Source organism: Neomonachus schauinslandi, chromosome 16 (genome assembly GCF_002201575.2).
Source record: "Neomonachus schauinslandi chromosome 16, ASM220157v2, whole genome shotgun sequence".
Lineage (NCBI taxonomy): Eukaryota > Metazoa > Chordata > Mammalia > Carnivora > Phocidae > Neomonachus > Neomonachus schauinslandi.
The window spans coordinates 6,558,176-6,563,469 of record NC_058418.1 but is presented as its reverse complement, the minus strand read 5'-3'; positions in this window follow the sequence as shown (position 1 = coordinate 6,563,469).

The window sequence follows — 5,294 nt, the reverse complement described above, 5'->3', positions numbered from 1 at the left end:
CAGCACAAACGGCAGAGACCGTCCCCACGGTGAGGACCCACTAAGGTGGTCCTGGCTCAGTGCTTTGCGCTCACTGTGGGCCTCACAGCGCTGCACTTGGCAGAGGAGGGATCTGAGAGATGGGGAGGGGGCAGGCAGGGGAAGACCCCAGGACTTGCCCAAGGCCTCCGAGTGGGAAGGCCTTTCCCAGGCCGCCCCTGCCTGCTTCCTTCCTGGTGACGCGGGGCATCTGAGCACCACCATGCTTGACTCTACTCACAGTAGCTGCACGAGCTCATGGCATGATCACTCCTCTAACCCCAGGGACCTTGTTGGAGGGGAACCCGGCCCGCCGAGGGCAAGGCTCATGCCCCGGGTCCCACAATGGGGAATGACAGAGCCGGGGGTCCTGCTGGCCCCTGGCGAGAGGCCCATCTGCTCTACTTCCTCAAGGCAATGTCGGCACGGAGAAAGCGAGCAGCCATACCATGGAAACAGAAAGGGGTGGAGGCAGCAGAGCCATGAACTCCTGCACTTGTCTAGGCAAGAGTGTTGGTCCCCAAAACAGCTTGGGGGACCCTGCTGGGGTCCCTGAGCCGACCCCGCTCGTTTCTCTCTCACACAGGATTTCTGTTCAAAGCCCCCTGGCTCCGGGCACACCCCTGGCTCGCCTCCTGGACTCTAAGTGAAATGCCAACTTCATGGGGCGCCTGGGTGGCTCAGTCATTAAGCGTCTGCCTTCGGCTCAGGTCATGATCCCAGGGTCCTGGGATCGAGCCCCGCATCGGGCTCCCTGCTCGGCGGGAAGCCTGCTTCTCCCTCTCCCACTCCCCCTGCTTGTGTTCTCTCTCGCTGTCTCTCTCTGTCAAAATAGATAAATCTTAAAAAAAAAAAAATTATAAAAAAAAAAGAAATGCCAACTTCAAGGCATCAGCAGGGCAGGGAAAGGGAGGGAGAGGAACCCAACTCATGAGGCGACCCAGGGTTGGGAGCCAAGAGCGCCTGAGAGTAGGGATCCTGTTAGGGCAGGGCTCCCTATGAAATGCCTACGGGTGCTATTTACTACCACGTCCCAGATACTTCATACATTTTACTTCATTTACTCCAGTAAGGATTCTGACAAGGTGGGCTTAGCTGTGCCCTTTTTACAGTGGAGAAAACTGAGGTCCAGAGAGGTCACCAGCTGAGAAGCGGCAGCACCTGGGTTGGATCCCAGCAGCCTGGCTCCAGGCCCATGTTCTGAAACGCTTGTTCGTCAGCAGCAAGCTCGGGCTCGTGAACTAGGGAGGGGGCCAGGCCAGGGTCTGTCTGCCTCATCACCGTTGACATCTGGGGCCATCTTTGTGGGGGTCATCCTGTGCGTTGTAGGATGTTGAACAGCCTCACTGGCCTTCACCCACTAGATGCCAGTAGCACTTGTCCCTCGAGCTGTGACCACCACAAATGTCTCCAGACATTGTCAATCATTCCCAGGGGAAGGGGAGGCAAAATCACCCTAAGAACCACCGGGCTAAGCTCAGGTTGATGTTTAATGGAAGTCCCACAAGCAGCCAGCTATGGTCCAGGACAGAGACCTGGGTACAGCTGGCAGGACAAGAAATACTGGGGGCCACACAGTTGTGCGGGGGACAGGGCTCGAGCTTTACCATATTATTCTCTCTGAAGCAGTTCAAAGACTGTGAGTGGTCGCTACTAAAACTTTCACCAAGTGTCTGAGGGGGTAAGGCCTGCCCAGGGGATGCCCAGGGCCCCAGGTGGAAGTTAGGGGTCCAGACCTGGATCAGGGAGAGGCTCAGAGAGCAGAGGACAGACTTACCTGAGGCCCTTAATCTATGGCCTGACTCCCGGACAGAGTCCCCCTTCCCGCAGAGCCCTCCTGCCCCTCCTTCCCCTTTCCAGAACCCCTGGGCCCCATTGGGGGGCACTCACAGCATGGCTGGCTCTGGGGGACTCTCTCAGCGCCCATGGCCCTTCTGGTTAGCCCGGGACAGAAGTCATCGTCGGGCGTGTACGGAAACGGGGTCAATGGTAGTAGCTTTGTCCTGATTCCCGTTAGACCAAAGGTGCCAGGGTCCTGGTGAAGTCAGAGCAATTGGGAGGCTGTGGAGGGCAGGTCCTCCCTGCTCAAAAGCTTTTTATTATGGAAATTTCAAACATACATAAAAACAGAGAGACTGGGATGATGAACCCAAGTGCATCCATCGCCTCCTAGCCCATCTTGTTTCATTTACATTTTCTCCCTCCCCCACTGCATTATTTTACAGCAAATCCCAGACATCTTGTTATTTTGTAGGTAAATACTTTAGGATGTTTCTCTAAAACAGAGGTCTACAAACATTTTCTGTAAATATTTGGGGCTTTGGGGGCCACACTGTCTCCATCTTGCCTACTCAACTCTGCCCTCCAAGTAGCCACAACATGTATAATGAATTGGCGTGGCTGTGTTCCAATAAAACTTTATTTACAAAAACAGGAAGTGGGACTGTAGTTTGCCAACCAACTGCTTTAAAAAAGATTAGAACTTACTTGCTTTAAAAAAAAAACCAAAACCTACAATACCATTATTGCATTTAAAAATGGCATTAAATCAAAGTCCAATTTCCCTGTCTCAAAAATATTGTTTTTTCAAGTAGGCTCCACACCCAGCATGGAGCACAGAGCGAGGCTTGAACTCAAGACCCTGAAATCAGACCTGAGCTGAGATCAAGAGTTGGGACACTTAACCGACTGAGCCACCAGGTGCCCCTCAAAAATTTTTTTGGCAGTTGGTTTGAATCAAAATTCAAATAGGAGCCCACTTTGCATTTGAGTGATACTGAGGGTCTTTGTTAGTGTTACTTTCAAGTCCCTGGATTTGGGGTCTGTGTCCTCAGAACTGAGGGGTTTAATGGGACCCCACAGCACCAGGCTGGGCCTGAGCCTGGCAAAGCAGCACACCAGGTCTGGTTTCTGCCATGGGGAAACCTGTGGAGGTCATGGGGTTGAACCAGGATGGTGCCTGGACGTGAGGTGCGTGCCTAGGTGAGTCACTGCTGTTTGAAGTGATTTGTGCCACTGTGTGAGGGCTGTGGGACAGACACGGGGCCGTGTGGGACAGATAAGCCTGGCTGGGGGCTGGCTTCTGAGGCTGAGGGCGTTTGTTCCCTGGGAAGTTCTGCAGAAAGCCCTTGCCCTGAGAGTCTGAGGGCGGACTTTTCAAGCACCCAAGTAATTTCAAGGTTGACTGAAAACTTGGCAGCAGTGGTGTGCTGGGCTGGCTTCTAGCAGTGAGTAAGAGCTGACCGATTTTTAAGATCTTTGGTTTTGTTTTGCACGCCATTCTTTAAAAAATTATATTTATGATTAATCTTACTAAAAATGAATTTAAATACTCAAAACTCATCATTTCCCAATCATTTGATTACATTTTACTACTATGTATACTCTTGAGGTGAACCAATTGTATCTATAGGTGTCAATTTCCCAAATTCCTGTTCAGTGACTTCACATCCGTGGCTTGCAATCAGCCGTGGTGGGAGTCTTTACACAACGGGCATTGGCATTTGCTACCCATCAGGGCTTTCCCCTACCCCGGAGAGCCGACTGTTACATTCACCAGCACACCACTGCTTGGGAATCATTCATTTCAACCTCCCCCAGGATATGAAGGGTGCTGTGGCTCTGGGAATCTCTAGCTGTTTGAAACATCTGATCCTTCTGATGCCAAGCTGTGCCTGACAGGCAGAGACATATCCTGGGGAAGCGGCTGGGCCATAGAGAGAGTCATTTGAGGGTTTCCTTGAGGTCGGAAAAAAAAGCCATAACCATACATCTAATTGCCACTCTTATCCCTGAACTGGGAGAAGAAATGCAGTAACAGCTTACTGAGAGATTCGCCTTTAAAAGCCTCTGATTCCAAATTTAGTCACCACATTTGCTGTCTTCATACTACTTAATGAAGAGGAACTTAAGTAGAGGCCGTTTGTCGGGACTGGCAAAGAAGCGCATCTGTGTTTTCTTCCTGGAAAGGGAAACTGCAATTACAACACAGCCATCATCTGCAGGGTGGCACCCCGTCAGCTGCTGGTCCTGTGGCAATCCCGGGGACCCCTCCCTGGTGCTCCCAGGAAGCCTGGCGGGGCCATATTCCCCATGGTGCGAGAGCACCGGGACCATCGTCCTGATTTATGATTGTGTTTTCCAAAGTGGGGTGCCCATGGTCCCTTGGGGCATGGGAATAAGTGAACTCAGTATTTTCATTTAAAGAAGTACCTATGTGAAAGCAATTAAGCGTTACTAATGTTCACTATGCAAAACAGGTCAATTAGATACATTGGAAATGCAAGCTCAAGAAAAATTCTTCTAGCATGATTGCATGGCCCCTTCCAGCAACTTGCGTGGGCAGAAACACAGTTCCATTTTAGTGACCCCAGTGCCAGATCAGGATCTGGTATATAGAAGGTGCTCCAAAACTAGATGTTCAATGAATCAATGTGGGTAAAATACAAATGACTTCCTACTTTCTAGGGGGGCTTGAGGCTGCTCCATCTGGGTCGGATGTGGGTCATGCAGTTAGTCAAGGCTCAGATTGCACAAAGGGCCACTGCCCAGGGGGCGGAGCTTTCAGAGAGAATCAAGTGGGTCAATGTGGGGTCTCCCACTCCTCTATTCTGTTCCCTTCCCTCTCCCGTGGCTTCTGCTTGGACAGGACACTTGTTCTCGGAAGCCAAAGATGGTCCAAGGAAATGACTTATGACTGGAACTTTGGGTAACTGGACCATACATCTCCGGGAATGAGCTCTGGGCATTCCTTGGCAAAAACACGGCTTAGGGAGGCAGAGGCTGAAGGGGCAGACTCTCCACCCCGAAGCAGGAGATCCAAGCGCTTGGCATCATTCTAGAATGCCCACGGGAGCTGGGGACAGAGGCCGAATGCTGGGCCAGTACTGGAGATGACCCCCATACATATCCACATCCCAGCTTCACCTGTTTCCCACCTTTGAAGCACAACTGGTGCCCTCCAGCTAGCCCCAGGTAATGGAGAGGAAGGCCGCCAATGGCACCTGTGGCCGCTGAGCTAACACCTTAGGGATGATGGCAGAGGCCTTGACATTCAGGTGTATCTAAGATGGAACCCAGAACACACCTCATGTGTGTTCCTCTTCTGCCATCAGCAGAGAGGAACCCACGACTTGCTTCTGTGTGTATGTGTGCCTCAACGAGTTCTGCTGGTTTCTGAGCTCCAGACAAACGGCACCCCACTTGATGTAGTCTTCTGGAACCTGCTCTTTTTCCCCAGCTTTCTAAGTGATCCACACGAATGGCATCTTTTCCGT